The sequence below is a fragment of the Chiroxiphia lanceolata genome, chromosome 1 (genome assembly GCF_009829145.1).
Source record: "Chiroxiphia lanceolata isolate bChiLan1 chromosome 1, bChiLan1.pri, whole genome shotgun sequence".
Taxonomy (NCBI): Eukaryota; Metazoa; Chordata; class Aves; order Passeriformes; family Pipridae; genus Chiroxiphia; species Chiroxiphia lanceolata.
Genome location: NC_045637.1, coordinates 6,683,798 through 6,701,790, shown reverse-complemented (window position 1 = coordinate 6,701,790; position 17,993 = coordinate 6,683,798).

Sequence of the window (17,993 nt, the reverse complement as noted above, 5' to 3'; positions counted from 1 at the left end):
GGAAGGGAAGGTTTGGGAAGGGAAGGGAAGGTTTGGGAAGGGAAGGGAAGGGAAGGGAAGGGAAGGGAAGGGAAGGGAAGGGAAGGTTTGGGAAGGGAGGTTTGGGTGGGAAGGGAAGGGAAGGGAAGGGAAGGGAAGGAAGGGAAGGTGTGGGAAGGGAAGGGAGGGAAGGGAGTTGGGAAGGAAGGGAAGGGAAGGGAGGGAAGGGAAGGAAGGGAAGGGAAGGGAAGGGAAGGAAGGGAAGGGAAGGGAAGGGAAGGGAAGGACGGGAAGGAAGGGAAGGGAAGGGAGGGAAGGAAGGGAAGGGAAGGTTTGGGAAGGGAAGTTTGGGAAGGGAAGGGAAGGGAAGGGAAGGTTGGGAAGGGAAGGGAAGGGAAGGAAGGTTGGGAGGTTGGGAAGGGAAGGGAGGGAAGGTTTGGGAAGGGAAGGGAAGGTTGGGAAGGGAAGGAAGGTTTGGGAAGGGAAGGTTTGGGAAGGAAGGGAAGGTTTGGGAAGGGAAGGTTTGGGAAGGGAAGGTTTGGAAGGGAGGTTGGGAAGGTTGGAAGGTTTGTGGGAAGGGAAGGGAAGGGAAGGGAGAGGTTTGGGAAGGGAAGGGAAGGGGAAGGTTTTGGGAAGGGAAGGTTTGGGAAGGGAAGGGAAGGGAAGGTTTGGGAAGGGAAGGAAGGGAAGGGAAGGGAAGGGAAGGGAAGGGAAGGTTTGGGAAGGGAAGGGAAGGGAAGGGAAGGGAAGGGAAGGGAAGGGAAGGGAAGGAAGGGAAGGGAAGGGAAGGGAAGGGAAGGGAAGGGAAGGTTTGGGAAGGGAAGGGAAGGGAAGGTTGGGGAAGGGAAGGGAAGGGAAGGTTTGGGAAGGTTTGGGAAGGGAAGGTTTGGGAAGGGAAGGGAAGGTTTGGGAAGGGAAGGGAAGGAAGGGAAGGTTTGGGAAGGGGAAGGTTTGGGAAGGTTTGGGAAGGGAAGGTTTGGGAAGGTTTTGGGAAGGGAAGGTTTGGAAGGGAAGGTTTGGGAAGGTTTGGGAAGGTTTGGGAAGGTTTTGGGAAGGTTTGGGAAGGGAAGGGAAGGTTTGGGAAGGTTTGGGAAGGTTTGGAAGGTTTGGAACGGTGGGAAGGGAAGGGAAGGGAAGGGAAGGGGACAGGAAGTGGGAAGGGAAGGAAGGGAAGGGAAGGTTGAAGGGAAGGGAAGGGAAGGGAAGGGAAGGGAAGGGAAGGGAAGGTTAGGGAAGGGAAGGGAAGGTTTGGGAAGGGAAGGGAAGGTAAGGGAAGGGAAGGGAAGGGAAGGGAAGGGAAGGGAAGGGAAGGTTTGGGAAGGGAAGGGAAGGGAAGGGAAGGGAAGGGAAGGGAAGGGGAAGGGCAGGGAAGGGAAGGAAGGGAAGGGAAGGGAGAAGGGAAGGGAAGGGAAGGAAGGTTTGGGAAGGGAAGGTTTGGGAAGGAAGGGAAGGGAAGGGAAGGTTTGGGAAGGTTTGGGAAGTTTGGGAAGGGAAGGGCAGGGAAGGTAAGGGAAGGGAAGGTTTGGGAAGGGAAGGGAAGGTTTGGGAAGGGAAGGGAAGGTGGAAGGGAAGGTTTGGGAAGGTTTGGGAAGGCTGGGAAGGTTTGGGAAGGAAGGTTTGGGAAGGTTGGGAAGGTTTTGGGAGGTTTGGGAAGGGAAGGGAAGGGAAGGGGAAGGTTTGGGGAAGGGAAGGGAAGGGAAGGTTTGGAAGGTTGGGAAGGGAAGGGAAGGGAAGGGAGGTGTGGAAGGGAAGGTTTGGGAAGGGAAGGGAAGGGAGGTTTGGGAAGGGAAAGGGAAGGGAAGGAGGGAAGGGAAGGGAAGGGAAGGGAAGGGAAGGGAAGGGAAGGGAAGGGAAGGGAAGGGAAGGGAAGGAAGGGAAGGGGAAGGTTTGGGAAGGGAAGGGAAGGGAAGGGAAGGGAAGGGAAGGGAAGGGAGGGAAGGTTTGGGAAGGGAAGGGAAGGTTTGGGAAGGTTTGGGAAGGAAGGTTTGGGAAGGGAAGGTTGGGAAGGGAAAGGGAAGGTTTGGGAAGGGAAGGTTTGGGCAAGGGGGTTTGGGAAGGGAAGGACGGGGAAGGGAAAGGGAAGGTTTGGGAAGGTTTGGGAAGGTTGGGGAAGGGAAGGGACGGGAAGGGAAGGGAAGGGAAGGAGGTTGGGAAGGGAAGGGAAGGTTGGGAAGGGAAGGGAAGGTTTGGGAAGGTTGGGAAGGTTTGGGAAGGGAAGGTTTGGAAGGTTTTTGGGAAGGTTTGGGAAGGTTTGGGAAGGTTGGGAAAGGTTTGGGAAGGGAAGGGAAGGTTTGGGAAGGGAGAAGGGAAGGGAAGGTTTGGGAAGGGAAGGGAAGGGAGGTTTGGGAAGGGAAGGGAAGGGAAGGTTTGGGAAGGGAAGGGAAGGTTTGGGAAGGGAAGGGAAGGGAAGGGAAGGTAGGGGACGGGAAGGGTTGGGAAGGGAAGGGAAGGGAAGTTTTGGGAAGGGAAGGTTTGGGAAGGGAAGGTTTGGGAAGGGAAGGTTTTGGGAAGGGAAGGGAAGGTTTGGGAAGGGAAGGGAAGGGAAGGGAAGGGAAGGGAAGGGAAAGGGAAGGGAAGGAAGGGAAGGGAAGGGAACGGGAATGGGAAGGTTTGGAAGGGAGGGAAGGTTAGGGAAGGGAAGGGAAGGGAAGGGAAGGTTAGGGAAGGTAATGGGAAGGTAGGGAAGGGAAGGGAAGGGAAGGTTTAGGGAAGGGAAGGTTGGGACGGGAAAGGGAAGGGAAGGGAAGGGAAGGGAAGGGAGGGAAGGGAAGGGAAGGGAAGGGAAGGGAAGGGAAGGAAGGGAAGGGAAGGAAGGGAAGGGAAGGGAAGGGAAGGGAAGGAAGGGTTAGGGAAGGGAAGGGAAGGGAAGGGAAGGGAAGGGAGGGAAGGGAAGGGAAGGGAAGGGAATGGGAAGGGAAGGGAAGGGAAGGGACGGGAATGGAAGGTTTGGGAAGGGAAGGTGAAGGAAGGGAAGGGAAGGGAAGGTTGGGAAGGGAAGGGAAGGGAAGGAAGGGAAGGGAAGGGAAGGGAAGGGAGGGAAGGGTAGGGAAGGGAAGGGAAGGGAAGGGAAGGGAAGGTAGGGAAGGGAAGGGAAGGGAGGGGAGGGAAGGGAAGGGACGGGAAGGGAGGGAAGGGAAGGAGGGAAGGGAAGGGAAGGGAAGGGAAGGGAAGGGAGGGAAGGAAGAGAAGGTTTGGGAAGGGAAGGGAAGGGAAGGTTGGGGAAGGGAAGGGAGGTTTGGAAAGGGAAGGGAAGGTTTGGGAAGGGAAGGGAAGGGAGGGAAGGTTTGGGAAGGTTGGGGAAGGGAAGGGAAGGGAAGGTTTGGGAAGGGAAGGGAAGGTTTGGGAAGGGAAGGGAAGGTTTGGGAGGGAAGGTTTGGGAAGGGAAGGGAAGGTTGGGTAGGGACAGGTTTGGGAAGGGAAGGTTTGGGAAGGGAAGGTTGGGAAGGGAAGGAAGGGTTGGGAAGGGAAGGGAAGGGAGGGAAGGTTTGGGAAGGGAAGGGTAGGGAAGGGTTGGGAAGGGAAGGGAAGGGAAGGGAAGGGAAGGGAAGGTTTGGGAAGGGAAGGTGTGGGAAGGGAAGGAGGGAAGGGAAGGGAAGGGAAGGGAAGGGAAGGGAAGGGAAGGGAAGGGAAGGGAAGGGAAGGGAAGGTAGGAAGGTTGGGAAGGGGGAAAGGGAAGGGAAGGGGAAGGTTTGGGAAGGGAAGGGAAGGGAAGGGAAGGAAGGTTTGGGAAGGGAAGGGAAGGGAAGGTTGGGAAGGTTGGGAAGGGAAGGTTTGGGAAGGAGGGAGGTTTGGGAAGGAAGGGAGGGAAGGTTGGGAAGGGAAGGTTTGGGAAGGTTGGGAAGGGAAGGTTGGGAAGGTTGGGAAGGGAAGGTTTGGGAAGGAGGTTTGGGAAGGTTTGGGAAGGTTTGGGAAGGTTGGGAAGGTTGGGAAGGGAAGGGAAGGTTTGGGAAGGTTTGGGAAGGTTTGGGCAGGTTGGGAAGGGAAGGGAAGGGAAGGGAAGGGAAGGGGAAGGTTTGGGAAGGTTGGGAAGGGAAGGGCAGGTTTGGGAAGGGAAGGGAAGGGAAGGGAAGGGAAGGGAAGGGAAGGGAAGGGAAGGGAAGGGAGGGAAGGGAAGGGAAGGGAAGGGAAGGGAAGGGAGGGAAGGGAAGGGAAGGGAAGGGAAGGGAAGGGAAGGGAAGGGAGGGAAGGGAAGGGAAGGGAAGGGAAGGGAAGGAAGGGAAGGAAGGGAAGGGAAGGGAAGGGAAGGTTTGGGAAGGGAAGGTTGGGAAGGGAAGGGCGGGAGGGAAGGGAAGAAGGTTGGGAAGGTTTGGGAGGTTTGGGAAGGGAAGGAAGGGAGGGGAAGGGAAGGTTTGGGGGGAAGGGAAGGGAAGGTTTGGGAAGGGAAGGGAAGGTTGGGAAGGTTGGGAAGGTTTGGGAAGGTTTGGGAAGGTTTGGGAAGGGAAGGTTTGGGAAGGTTTGGGAAGGTTTGGGAGGTTGGGAAGGGGGAGGTGAAGGAAGGTTGGGAAGGTTTGGGAAGGGGAAGGGAAGGTTTGGGAAGGTTTGGGAAGGGAAGGGACAGTGAAGGGAAGGTTTGGGAAGGGAAGGGAAGGAAGGAAGGAAGGGAAGGGAAGGGAAGGGAAGGGAAGGGATGGAAGGGAAGGGAAGGAAGGGAAGGGAAGGGAAGGGAAGGGAAGGGAAGGGAAGGGAAGGGAAGGGAAGGGAAGGGAAGGGAAGGGAAGGGAAGGGAAGGGAAGGGAAGGGAAGGTTTGGGACGGGAAGGGAAGGGAAGGTTTGGGAAGGTTTGGGAAAGGGAAGGTTTGGGAAGGGAAGGGAAGGGAAGGGAAGGGAAGAGTTTGGGAAGAGGAAGGTTTTGGGAAGGGAAGGTGTTGGGAAGGGAAGGGAAGGAAGGTTGGGGAAGGTTTGGGAGCGGTTTGGGAGGTTTTGGGAAGGGAAGGGAGGAGGGAAGGAAGGGAAGGGAAGGGAAGGAAGGGAAGGGAAGGGAAGGGAAGGTTTGGGAAGGGAAGGGAAGGTTTGGGAAGGAAGGGAAGGTGTTGGGAAGGTTTGGGAAGGTTTGGGAAGGGAAGGTTTGGGAAGGGTTGGGGAAGGTTTGGGAAGGTTTGGGAAGGGAAGGGAAGGGAAGGGAAGGTTTGGGAAGGGAAGGGAAGGGAAGGTTTGGGAAGGGAAGGGACAGGGAAGGGAAGGGAAGGGAAGGGAGGAAGGAAGGGAAGGAAGGGAAGGGAAGGGAAGGAAGGGAAGGGAAGGGAAGGAAGGGAAGGGAAGGTTTAGGAAGGTTTGGGAAGGGAAGGGAAGGGAAGGGAAGGGAAGGGGGAAGGTTTGGGAAGGGAAGGTTGGAAGGAAGGGAAGGGAAGGTTGGGAAGGGAAGGTTTGGGAAGGGAAGGTTGGAAGGGAAGGGTTTGGGACGGGAAGGGAAGGTTGGGAGGGAAGGGAAGGGAAGGGAAGGGAAGGGAAGGGAAGGGAAGGGAAGGGAAGGGAGAAGGAAGGGAAGGGAAGGGAAGGGAAGGGAAGGGAAGGGAAGGGAAGGGAAGGAAGGGAAGGGAAGGGAAGGAAGGTTTGGGAAGGGAAGGGAAGGTTTGGGAAGGGAAGGTTTGGGAAGGGAAGGGAAGGTTTGGGAAGGTTGGGAAGGGAAGGGAAGGGAAGGGAAAGGGGAAGGGAAGGGAAGGAAAGGGAAGGGAAGGGAAGGGAAGGGAAGGGAAGGGAAGGAAGGGAAGGGAAGGGAAGGGAAGGGAAGGGAAGGGAAGGGAAGGGAAGGTTGGGAAGGTAAGGTTTGGGAAGGGAAGGGAAGGGAAGGGAGGGAAGGGAAGGGAAGGGAAGGGAAGGTTTGGGAAGGTTTGGGAAGGGAAGGGAGGGAAGGGAAGGGAAGGGAAGGGAAGGGAAGGGAAGGGAAGGTTTGGGAAGGGAAGGGAAGGGAAGGGAAGGTTTGGGACGGGAAGGGAAGGGAAGGGAAGGGAAGGTAAGGGAAGGGAAGGGAAGGGAAGGGAAGGGAAGGGAAAGGGAAGGGAGGAAGGGAAGGTTTGGGAAGGTTTGGGAAGGGAAGGTTTGGGAAGGGAAGGGAAGGGAAGGGAAGGGAAGGGAAGGGAAGGGAAGGGAAGGGAAGGGAAGGGAGGGAAGGGAAGGTTTGGGAAGGGAAGGGAAGGGAAGGGAAGGGAAGGGAAGGGATAGGTTGGAAGGGAAGGGAAGGAAGGGAAGTGGAAGGGAAGGGAAGGTTTGGGAAGGGAAGGTTGGGAAGGGAAGGGAAGGGAAGGGAAGGGAAGGGAAGGGAAGTGAAGGAAGGGAAGGGAAGGGAAGGGAAGGGAAGGGAAGGTAAGGGAAGGGAAGGGAAGGGAAGGGAGGGAAGGGAAAGGAAGGGGAAGGGAAGGGAAGGTGAAGGGAAGGGAAGGGAAGGGAAGGAAGGTTGGGAAGGGAAGGGAAGGGAAGGGAAGGTTTGGGAAGGTAGGGAAGGAAGGTTTGGGAAGGGAAGGGTAAGGGAAGGGAAGGGAAGGGAAGGGAATGGGAAGGTTTGGGAAGGGAAGGGAAGGGAAGGGAAGGGAAGGGAAGGGAAGGGTAGGGAAGGGAAGGTTTGGGAAGGGAAGGGAAGGGAAGGGAAGGGAAGGGAAGGGAAGGGAAGGGAAGGGAAGGGAAGGGAAGGGAAGGGAAGGGAAGGGAAGGTTTGGGAAGGGAAGGGAAGGGAAGGGAAGGGAAGGGAAGGGAAGGGAAGGGAAGGGAAGGGAAGGGAAGGGAAGGGAAGGGAAGGGAAGGGAAGGGAAGGGAAGGGAAGGGAAGGTGAGGGGAAGGGAAGGTAAGGGAAGGTTTGGGAAGGTGAAGGGAAGGTTGGAAGGGAAGGGAAGGGAAGGGAAGGGAAGGGAAGGGAAGGGAAGGGAAGGGAAGGGAAGGGAAGGGAAGGGAAGGGAAGGGAAGGGAAGGGAAGGGAAGGGAAGGAAGGGAAGGGAAGGGAAGGGAAGGGAAGGGAAGGGAAGGGAAGGGAAGGGAAGGGAAGGGAAGGGAAGGGAAGGGAAGGGAAGGGAAGGGAAGGGAAGGGAAGGGAAGGGAAGGAAGGGAAGGGAAGGAAGGGAAGGGAAGGGAAGGTGGAAGGGAAGGTTTGGGAAGGGAAGGGAAGGTTTTGGGAAGGTTTGGGAAGGTTTGGGACGGGAAGGGAAGGGAAGTTTTGGGAAGGGAAGGGAAGGTTTGGGAAGGGAAGGGAAGGTTTGGGAAGGGAAGGTTTGGGAAGGGAAGGGAAGGTTTGGGAAGGGAAGGTTTGGGAAGGGAAGGTTTGGGAAGGGAAGGTTTGGGAAGGGAAGGGAAGGTTTGGGAAGGGAAGGTAAGGGAAGGGAAGGGAAGGGAAGGTTGGGAAGGGAAGGGACGGGAAGGGAAGGGAAGGGAAGGGAAGGGAAGGAAGGGAAGGGAAGGAAGGGAAGGGAAGGGAAGGGAAGGGAAGGGAAGGGAAGGGAAGGGAAGGGAAAGGGAAGGGAAGGGCAAGGGAAGGGAAGGGAAGGGAAGGAAGGGAAGGTTTGGGAAGGGACGGGAAGGGAAGGTTTGGGAAGGTTTGGGAAGGGAAGGAAGGGAAGGTGTTGGGAAGGTTTGGGAAGGGAAGGTTTGGGAAGGGAAGGAAGGTTTGGGAAGGGGAAGGTTTGGGAAGGGAAGGTTTGGGAGGGAAGTTTTGGGACGGGAAGGGAAGGGAAGGTTGGGAAGGGAAAGGTTGGGACGGGAAGGTTTTGGGAAGGGAAGGTTTGGGAAGGGAAGGGAAGGGAAGGGAAGGGAACGGGAAGGTTGGGAAGGGGAAGGGAAGGTTTGGGAAGGTTGGGCAGGTTTGGGAAGGTTTGGGAAGGTTTGGAAGGAAGGAAGGGAAAGGAAGGGAAGGTTTGGGAAGGGAAGGTTTGGGAAGGGAAGGTTTGGGAAGGGAAGGTTTTTTGAAGGGAAGGGAAGGAAGGGAAGGTTTGGGAAGGGAAGGGAAGGAAGGGAAGGGAAGGGAAGGGAAGGAAATGGGAAGGAAGGGAAGGGAAGCGGAGGGGAGGGAAGGGAAGGAGGAAGGGAAGGGAAGGGGAAGGGAAGGGAGGGAAGGGAGGGAAGGGAAGGGAAGGGAAGGTAATGGGAAGGGAAGGGATGTTTGGAAGGGAAGGGAAGGGAAGGGAAGGAAGGAAGGGAAGGAAGGGAAGGGAAGGGAAGGGAAGAAGGTTTGGGAAGGGAAGGTTTGGGAAGGTTTGGGAAGGGACGGTTTGGGAAGGTTTCTGGGAATGTTTTGGGAAGGTTTGGGAAGGGAAAGGGAAGGGAAGGGAAGGGAAGGGAAGGGAAGGGAAAGGGAAAGGAAGGGAAGGGAGGGAAGGGAAGGGAAAGGGAAGGGAAGGGAAGGGAAGGGACGGGAAGGGAAGGTTTGGGAAGGAAGGGACGGTTTGGGAAGGGAAGGAAGGTTGGTGGGAAGGTTTTGGGAAGGTTTGGGAAGGGAAGGTTTGGGAAGGTTTGGGAAGGTTTGGGAAGGTTTGGGAAGGTTTGGGAAGGGAAGGTTGGGAAGGGAAGGTTTGGGAAGGGAAGGTTTGGGAAAGGTGGAAGGGAAGGTTTGGGAAGGGCAGGGGAAGGTTGGTAGTTGGAAGGGAAGGGGAAGGGAAGGGAAGGGACGGGAAGGGAAGGGAAGGGAAGGGAAGAGGGAAGGGAAGGGCAGGGAAGGAGGGGGAAGGGACAGGTTGGAAGGGACGGTTTGGGAAGGGAAGGGAAGGGAAGGGAAGGGAAGGGAAGGGAAGGGAAGGGAAGGTTGGGAAGGTTTGGGAAGGGAAGGTTTGGGAAGGGATGGGGAAGGGAAGGGAAGGGAAGGGCAAGGTTGGGAAGGGAAGGGAAGGTTGGGAAGGGAAGGTTTGGGAAGGGAAGGGAAGGGAAGGAAGGAAGGGAAGGGAAGGGAAGGAAGGGAAGGAAGGGAGGGAAGGGAAGGGAAGGTTTGGGAAGGGAAGGGAAGGGAAGGGAAGGTTGGGAAGGGAAGGGAAGGAAGGAAGTTGGGAAGGTTTGGGAACGGGAAGGGAAGGGAAGTTTTGGAAGGAAGGGAAGGTTGGAAGGGAAGGGAAGGTTTGGGAAGGAAGGGAAGGTTGGGAAGGAAGGGAAGGTTTGGGAAGGAAGGTTTGGGAAGGGAAGGTTTGGGAAGGGAAGGTTTGGGAAGGGAAGGGAAGGTTTGGGAAGGGAAGGGAAGGAAGGTTTGGGAAGGGAGGGAAGGGAAGGTTTGGGAAGGGAAGGGAAGGGAAGGGAAGGGAAGGTTTGGGAAGGGAAGGTTTGGGAAGGGAAGGGAAGGTTTGGAAGGGAAGGGAAGGTTGGGAAGGGAAGGGAAGGGAAGGGAGGGAAGGGAGGGAAGGGAAGGAAGGGAAGGAAGGGGAAGGGAAGGAGGGAAGGTTTGGGAAGGTTTGGAAGGGAAGGGAAGGGAAGGTTTGGGAAGGTTTGGAAGGGAAGGTTTGGGAAGGGAAGGAAGGTTTGGCAGGAAGGGAAGGGAAGGGAAGGTTTGGGAAGGGAAGGTTTGGGAAGGGAAGGGAAGGGAAGGTTTGGGAAGGGAAGGTTTGGGAAGGTTTGGGAAGGGAAGGTTTGGGAAGGGAAGGTTTGGGAAGGGAAGGGAAGGGAAGGGAAGGGAAGGGAAGGGAAGGGAAGGAAGGGAAGGTTGGGAAGGGAAGGGAAGGGAAGGGAAGGTTGGGAAGGTTTGGGAAGGGAAGGGAAGGGAAGGGAAGGGAAGGGAAGGGAAGGGAAGGGAAGGGAAGGGAAGGGAAGGGAAGGTTTGGGAAGGGAAGGGAAGGGAAGGGAAGGTTGGGAAGGGAAGGGAAGGGAAGGGAAGGTTTGGGAAGGTTTGGGAAGGTTTGGGAAGGTTTGGGAAGGTTTGGGAAGGTTTGGGAAGGGAAGGGAAGGGAAGGGAAGGGAAGGGAAGGGAAGGGAAGGGAAGGGAAGGGAAGGGAAGGGAAGGGAAGGGAAGGGAAGGGAAGGGAAGGGAAGGGAAGGGAAGGGAAGGGAAGGGAAGGGAAGGTTTGGGAAGGGAAGGGAAGGGAAGGGAAGGGAAGGGAAGGGAAGGGAAGGGAAGGGAAGGGAAGGGAAGGGAAGGGAAGGGAAGGGAAGGGAAGGGAAGGTTTGGGAAGGGAAGGGAAGGGAAGGTTTGGGAAGGTTTGGGAAGGGAAGGGAAGGGAAGGGAAGGGAAGGGAAGGGAAGGGAAGGGAAGGTTTGGGAAGGGAAGGGAAGGTTTGGGAAGGGAAGGGAAGGTTTGGGAAGGTTTGGGAAGGTTTGGGAAGGGAAGGTTTGGGAAGGTTTGGGAAGGTTTGGGAAGGTTTGGGAAGGGAAGGGAAGGGAAGGGAAGGTTTGGGAAGGGAAGGGAAGGGAAGGTTTGGGAAGGGAAGGTTTGGGAAGGGAAGGGAAGGGAAGGGAAGGGAAGGGAAGGGAAGGGAAGGGAAGGGAAGGGAAGGGAAGGGAAGGGAAGGGAAGGGAAGGGAAGGGAAGGAAGGGAAGGGAAGGGAAGGGAAGGTTTGGGAAGGGAAGGGAAGGGAAGGGAAGGGAAGGGAAGGGAAGGGAAGGGAAGGGCAGGTTTGGGAAGGGAAGGGAAGGGAAGGTTTGGGAAGGGAAGGTTTGGGAAGGGAAGGTTTGGGAAGGGAAGGGAAGGGAAGGGAAGGGAAGGGAAGGGAAGGGAAGGGAAGGGAAGGGAAGGGAAGGGAAGGGAAGGGAAGGGAAGGGAAGGGAAGGGAAGGGAAGGGAAGGGAAGGGAAGGGAAGGGAAGGGAAGGGAAGGGAAGGGAAGGGAAGGGAAGGGAAGGGAAGGGAAGGGAAGGGAAGGGAAGGGAAGGGAAGGGAAGGGAAGGGAATGGAAGGGAAGGGAAGGGAAGGGAAGGTTTGGGAAGGGAAGGGAAGGGAAGGGAAGGGAAGGGAAGGGAAGGGAAGGGAAGGGAAGGGAAGGGAAGGGAAGGGAAGGGAAGGGAAGGGAAGGGAAGGGAAGGGAAGGGAAGGGAAGGGAAGGGAAGGGAAGGGAAGGGAAGGGAAGGGAAGGGAAGGGAAGGGAAGGGAAGGGAAGGGAAGGGAAGGTTTGGGAAGGGAAGGGAAGGGAAGGGAAGGGAAGGGAAGGGAAGGGAATACCCATGTCTGCTCCAAGGGGTGCACAGGAGTGGTGCACTCTTCCCTGCTGCCATCCCAGTGGGTACTGCTTGGTTTTGCTCACTCCTGTCTCTCCAGCCAGGGAACCTCTAGTCTCCATGCCAGCCCACCTGCCTGCACCCAGCTCCCACACTGGGTCTGGTTCTGAAAGAAATTTCCCATACTGCTCAAAAAAAAGGAAATCTAATAGGTACATTGCAAAGCAGCTACTTGTAGATGACCAATACTTTTTATGCACTTTATCCCTATTTTCACACAGTTTTTCCTCCTCAAATTACCTAGATACCTCCCTTTGGCCATAATAAATCCTATTCAATCCCAAAATGTTTTTCCCTTTCATCCCACAGTGTGTGCTATACCCTCAGGCAACAACCTTCTCCATCCCAAAGGTGCTTCAGTGTTGACCCATCCTGATGGGTTTCCCTCCTGGATAGCAGGACTGAGGCTTTCCTGGGACAACCCTCTGGGAGGGGCTCAGACAGCTTGTACCTTCCTCTGAGCCCTTAATTTCTGTTCCTGCTTGTCTTTGTGCCCCTGTGCTCCTCTGGATTCATACAGGTAGGCTTTCAATGGACTGATGTCTCCTGGAATGGGGCTGGGAGTCAGGGCAGTGTTTTATTGGGTTTATCTTCCCTGCTTGTTGTCTTTCTCTGTACCTTTAGGGTGTGCAGAGGGTGGGATTTTAGGATGTGCTTTTCTCACCGAACATCATGGTCTTCTCAAATCTCCATGGTGGGGTGTAAAGAGGGTTAACTGATTCTGCACAACGCACTGGGCATCAATACTCCATATTTCTATATTTTAAATTGTTAAAGGTACAGAAAATTAAATCCGGTTCAGATTCAAGTAGAGACTTGGATGGGCAGGATGGGAAAAGTGAGATAAGGAAGCGGGAACCAAGACAGTACAAAACACTGCTTCCAAATCAGAAAAGGAAAAAAGATCCAAAGGAGTATGAAAAATAGCCTGGAAAATGCAAGAACCACTTTCTGTGTCTTTTTCTCTCATAACAATCCATAAAAGGTGTTAAAGAAGCACACTTGGCAAACATAAGTCCTCTGGTCTAGTTTGCTCTGCTGTTTAAATAAAAATATGCAAATATTTGTGTAGAGACTGATATGACTGTTAGTATATGTTTCTAACTATTTCAGCAGCTTAATTGCAATGTGATTTTAACCTGAAATAATTAATTTCTCACGAATAACAAATAATGACCTAGGATGACTTAGGTCTATATCATTAACGTTTGCTAAAGGACTTACAAATCCCCAGGTGGAAACTAGCAAAAGGTTTTTATAAAATGCACTTTACAACAGGGTTTTTTTCCTATATTACATTTTCATGTACATATTTACACTCACCTCATGCTGCTATTTATATTTTCTTTTCCCAAAGCAAGCCTATATTTTAATGACCTGAATACTAGGATTACATTTTCTTATTAGAAAAATATGCATTTATATGATAAAGATGTAAATATGCATTCCTGGCACATCTCCCTGCTTCAGTGTGGTCCTTCACTGGGCTGCAGGGGGAAATCTCTGCTCCAGCAGGGCTCTCCATGGCTGCTGTGGGATGATCCCTGTTCTGGCCCTGCAGCCCCTCCTGCCCTCCTCCTCCTCCAGTCAGCCTCAGGGTCCCTTTACTACTGCTCCCTCCTCTGTTCTCTCCTCCTCTGCCCCTGCAACCTTTGTTCTTTTCTCAAAGAATTACTCATATGACTCAAAAAACCTATATCACACCCCAAGTCACATAACATATCTGAAAAATTTGCTACTTCATTTCCTGAACTTTAGAGACATAGAATCATAGAATGGTTTTGGTTGGAAGGGACCATAAAGATAAAATCACAGAATCAGTGAGGTTGGGAAAGACCTCCAAGATCATCAAGTCCAACCCTTGACAGCCTTGTCAACTAGACCAGAGCACTAAATGTCATGTCCAGCTGTTTCTTGAACACTTCTAGGGATGGTGACTTCACCACTTCCCTGGGCAGCCTATTCCAATGATTGACAACCTTAATGATTATCCAGTTCCAAACTCCCTGCCATGGGCAGGGAAACCTCCCATTAGATCAGCCCATCCAACAAGATCAACTAGTCTGTCCAAAATGGTACTGCCTTTAGGTGTTCCTCTGAGCCAGCTGACTCCAACAGAGGCCAGGAACAAGACTGGCAGCAGAAACAAACTCTCTACTAGAAGACAACACAGAGTATGGTCGAATTGGTAAATATGACAATTATTATAATCTAACCCTTGAAACTGCCTACCTGTCCTGTGGCGACAGTGAGAGGTTTCCATTGTAGGCACCACCCTCCAGGTGGGTGGAGGAGACAACAGAAAAACTTGAGCATCCTACCTGTGCTGGTGCTCCTTGAAATGGGAAAAGGCATGGATATAAGATAAAAATAAAGGAACTTTTGTCTTTGTAGACTGATGATACGTACAAACCAAAGTGAAGCCTCTAACATTTGCGGGATGTCGATTTTGAAGAAAATCTGTGACCAGTTTGCTGGAAACATATGGTGCCTGAATGCCTCAGAGGGGATCTAGGCAGACGTTTCAGCAGTTGCAAATAGAGCTTCTCATTATCACTTACAGTTTCACTGACTTTTATAATTGTTTGCATTCAGTGAGGTGCAACATTGGTGTACGTCCCTGCTTTTCCAATTAACAAAGTTTAAAAAGTTACATCAGTGTGTATGTTTATTAAGATATTTCATGTTAATTAAAACTTGAAAGTGAAAGCTGGTTTTGCTCCCTTCTTCCCACATTTTTTTAGCAAAAATGTCAAAAAGGGAACACATAATATTTTTTTCTTTGTTTGTTTTGCACTGAGTTTTATACTGCTCATTTTTTCAAATAGATTTGATATTTCCCTTTCTCTTCCATCCATTTATTTTTTCTTTAATATTTTTTATTTCTTTGTTTTAGAGACCAAAAGGAAAAGAAAAACTATTGGAGGGAAGGTGAAAATAGAAGAAAAAAAATAAGAGAATATATGAATAAAAGAGAAGTGAGATATTAACACATAGATAAATAAAAACATTCAAAATGGTGCAAATAAAATATAATTTGACAAATATGATACTACACATATTTCAAAATAGCGTTCTGTGCATCAACTATACAAAAATATTCTCTACAGAAATTCTAAATATGCCTAACGCTAATGTGAGTATAAATATTTCTAGTGGTCATGTTACCTTCTAAAAGAGCACTTTAGCATCTTCATTATTGTCATAGGATTTAGCACAATTAAAAACAATAAATGAAATTTAATCAGTGTTCATAAGCAATCAGATGAGCTAGTGGTTATGCTAATACTGAAGAGGATTTTCCTGCCTTGTGTATATGCTTGATTAAAAAAAACAAAAACAAAAACAAAAAAAGATCAAGTGTTCAAGACCATAGAATCACAGAATGGCTTGTGTTGGAAGGGACCTTAAAAATCATCTTGTTCCGAAACCCTGCCATGGGCAGGGACACCTTTCTCTAGAGTAGGTTGCTCAAAAACCCATCCAGCCTTTCCTAGAACACTTACAGTGATGGGGCATCCTTCTCTGGGAAACTTGTTCCAGTGTCCCACTGCACTCACAGTGAAGAATTTCTTCCTAATGTCCAATCTTCAGCTTAAAGCCATTCCCACTTGTCCTATCACTGCTTACTCTTGCAAAATGTCCCTCTCCATCTCTCTTATAGACCCCCTTTAGGTGCTAGAAGGTGCTATAAGGTCTACCCAGAGCCTGAAAATATGTGGATAAATAGTTGCTACCTCAAATGCATGACTTTGGCTGTGCCCTATCATATCCATCTAATAAATCAAGTGTAAAATCCTTTTTTGTAAAGAAGAAGGAACCTTAATATTTCCCATACCGCAGAAAATATTAAATGTATCTACAAAGTTTGTTGCAAGACATCCTCCAAGTGGTTTGTTATATAAAATCTAATATTACACACCACCAAAATGCTCTTCTTTATTGCAGCTTTCCAACCTCATTAAAGACCATTTTTTGGTTTGAAGGACGTAGTTTTCAAAAATGAGCAGAGCAGCAAAAGTCACTTCAGGGATTCTGTGTACATAGCTGAAGTTTTTGGTTCTCACAAACTAGCCCCCCTATGCCCTATTCACCTTCATAGCTGAAATGAACATGGGGAATAGGTTAGAAGAGAAAGAAAAGGGAGTGAAAATGCTGTTATTACTTTCATAGTCCCAAATAACTCTGTAAATGCTTCCCTGCCTCTTTCTGCTACTGACCTACACTGCAAATTCTCCCCCACAGAATCAGCCCTGCTATATACTGCCTCTTTCATTCAGGGAACTCAAAGTGCTTTAAAAGATATCAGTTTCAAGGCCCATTAAAATCAGTGTGCATCTTTTTCACTAATGTCAAGAGGCTTTTAATCAGACTTCAAATTACTCCCCAGCTTTAACAGAGTTCGGAGCTGTTTCTTTTCCACAACTACAGATTTCCTGCTTGAATCTCGTTTCCTGCCTCTCCTTCTAATCACCTTTTTAGGGCCCTTCTGTTGTTTCTCTCTCTTTACATCATATTTTACAACACTTCCCACTGTACTGTCACCTGCAAGGTGTGCTCTGTCTTCCAGACCATTAACAAAGGCACTAAGTATAATGGAGGTGAAAACTGCCTATGATACCCCACAGCCACATTGTAAGAAATGAGCTGCATTCCTCTGCTCCCCATAGGATTATACATGTTTTCAAAATCCCTCTGTTGGCTCATCAAGCTTATTCAATTACTTTTTCCTCTGTATCAACAGAAAGATCTAACACACATGCAGACACATACATGGATATATGTGTCTATATCATATTCCAAAACTGAGAAAAAGTAGAGAAATGGTGTATTGCAGAGCTACATACAATTCATTTTTTATACACATATAAAAATACATTTAATAGCACTGGCAGGTTACAGAATCCTGTTATATTTTTGACTGAATGCAGCTCTCACTTTGTATTTCAGTTCCATCAGTTAAACAGGCCACACTCATAATAACTCATGGAAAATAAAATATTTATTACACCCTAACTACGTGTTGTGGTTTAACTCCAGCTGGCAACTAAGTACCACACAGCTGCTCACTCATTCCTCCCCCTGCCCCCAATGGGATAGGGAGGAGAATCAGGAAAAGGTAAAACTCATGAGGTGAGAACAGATTAATAATCTAAATAACAGCAACAACAACAACAACAAATAATAATAATAATAATAAGGAAAGAGAGAGAGGGGAATCAAACCCAAGGGAAACAAGTGATGCACAATTGCTGCCTTCCCACTAATTAATACCCAGCCCACCCCTGAGCAAGGATCGGTGGCTTCCAGCCAACTCCTCCTGGTTTATATACTGGGCATGATGTTCTGGAGTATGGAACATCCCTTTGGTCAGTTCAGGTCCACTGTCCTGGCCATGCTCCCTCCCAGCTTCTTGTCACCTGCCCACTGGCAGAGCATGGGGAACTGAAGAGTAGGTGTTACTGGGCAACAATTAAAATATCAGTGTGTTATCAACCTTATTCTCATACTGAATCCAAAATACAGGTCTGTACCAGCTATCAAGAACAAAATTAACTGTATCCCAGCCAAAACCAGGATGCTACTAGAGGTAGAGAATGTTCTTTGTTTGGTATTTATATACTTCATATTCAGCTTTAATCAGATAAGAAGTCACATTACTGTTTACCACATTACTTAGTTAAACTTTCTATGGTACAGATAAGTCATGCACTTTATTTTCTTATTTATTTGAGTGGGAGAAAAGTATCTGTCATTTTGCTGAGGTTTATCAATGCAAGTGACCCTCACAGCATCCTAACATCATGGAATAGCTGGCAGCAGAGAGGTTTGGGAGAATAGGGGAGGCATTAGGGACACAACGTACACATATGTATGAACAGCCATATGGATACAGGTACAGAGGGATCTCTGCAGGGGCCAGCAGCATAAACCTGGCAGTAGATAGATGATCCTTCACCTTTACTGCTGGCAGCTTTAGCCAGCCTGGTGTCGATAACTGCTTTGCTCATCTTCTGTGTCTGCTCTGAAGCTGAGAGAAATATCTCCCCACTAACTCTGTGCTCTTTATTCAGTCAGTCCTGTGAGAACTTTCTGCATATGATCAGAAAGGGTAAATTTGGATTTAATCTCCACTATCCACCTCATCCATTTCTAATTTAGTTATATGGTTATTACATGGGTTGTGTAAGTAAATGGAAGCAAAGTATTCCTGCCATGTAATTATATTTTAAAATCCAAGTAATAGCAGTTACTTTTATTAGCAATAACAATTATCATCTCTCCTAGCATAGACTCAGATAAAGAAATTCCTTGTAATGATCTTGTAATGACAGTCTTACATCCATGTCATATTGACATGAATAATAGATTTAATGTCAAAAGGAAAATGATTAACTGCTTCTTCATTGAAGGAGCATGAATTTCTCTGTATCCTTGTACTTACGCTCAGGGATCTTGTCTCATTAACTGGAAAATATATTATAAAAATATAATGATTAGCAAATTCCAGGTTTAGCCTTTTAAACAATAGAAGTCCAGAAGAGGATTAAAAAAAAAAAGAAAAAAGAGCTGAGCTAATAAGGATTCAAGGCAGGTTTACAGAGACCATGCAGAAGTAGAGACACTGAGTTAACTCCTAGGAAACTAGTATGCCTAGACTTATCAAAGGCTGCTGGGATCCTAAAAGCAGCAGAAATATGTCAATGAGGGCTTCCTGGCATCTAATGAGCCCCACCTCTCTGTGCACCTAATTAACCCTGACACAGCTCTGGTTATGCAGCTTCTGGTGGCAGAGCCAACTTCCCCAGTTGTGCTTTAGGAACCCCAGTGGCTGAGTCCTCCTGCCCCACACAGCCTTGCCCGCGGCGTCAGAGCCAGGGGACGTGTTGCATGACACTGTTTGCATGGA